The sequence below is a fragment of the Hemiscyllium ocellatum genome, chromosome 5, assembly GCF_020745735.1.
Source record: "Hemiscyllium ocellatum isolate sHemOce1 chromosome 5, sHemOce1.pat.X.cur, whole genome shotgun sequence".
Taxonomy (NCBI): Eukaryota; Metazoa; Chordata; class Chondrichthyes; order Orectolobiformes; family Hemiscylliidae; genus Hemiscyllium; species Hemiscyllium ocellatum.
Genome location: NC_083405.1, coordinates 66,966,532 through 66,967,159, shown reverse-complemented (window position 1 = coordinate 66,967,159; position 628 = coordinate 66,966,532).

The following is a 628-nucleotide window of genomic DNA, read 5'->3' as shown; positions in this document are numbered from 1 at the left end:
ATTATAAACTGTGTGTGTGTCAGGGGGGAGGGGGGCAGAGGAACTGAACCCATTCAAACCTCAATCACCAAACCTTCGTCAATCCCATTCACACATGGTGGCTGAATCAGCAGATAGTTAACATTATCAACCTGTGAAGTAATAGCCGGAATATTGCCGCTTACCTCTCGCTCTCTCTCTCTCTCTTTCTATTTTTGGAAAAACAATTCTACAAGTTTGCTCCCCTCCCCCACCTCCTCCTCCTCCTCCTCCCTCTAAGCCAGGCTATTTTTCTGCAAAATAAAATTCCCAGTAGCCACAGAGGTCAGGACAGGTCCTCGCCCCTTTGAACGTTTTTGTCTCTCTCTTCACAAGTTATTTACCTTTGCAGCCACTGGGGTATGTTTTGAAGGAGCTCCAACCCCCAGACAGAGTTTTTAGACTCATCTGAGGGGATGAGACAGCTCCCAGTGCTGGCGCCTCTCTCTCCATGTGCTGTATGGGAGGGTGGAGGCTATATCACTCTGGTTTTCTCGCTCTCCTGGGCTGGAGGGAGTGGGGGTGGGGGGAAGTTTCTGGCTATGGCAGGTCCCACCACTTCCTGCACTGGCGCATTGTAAACACATATCCCACAGCCTTCCAGGAGGCC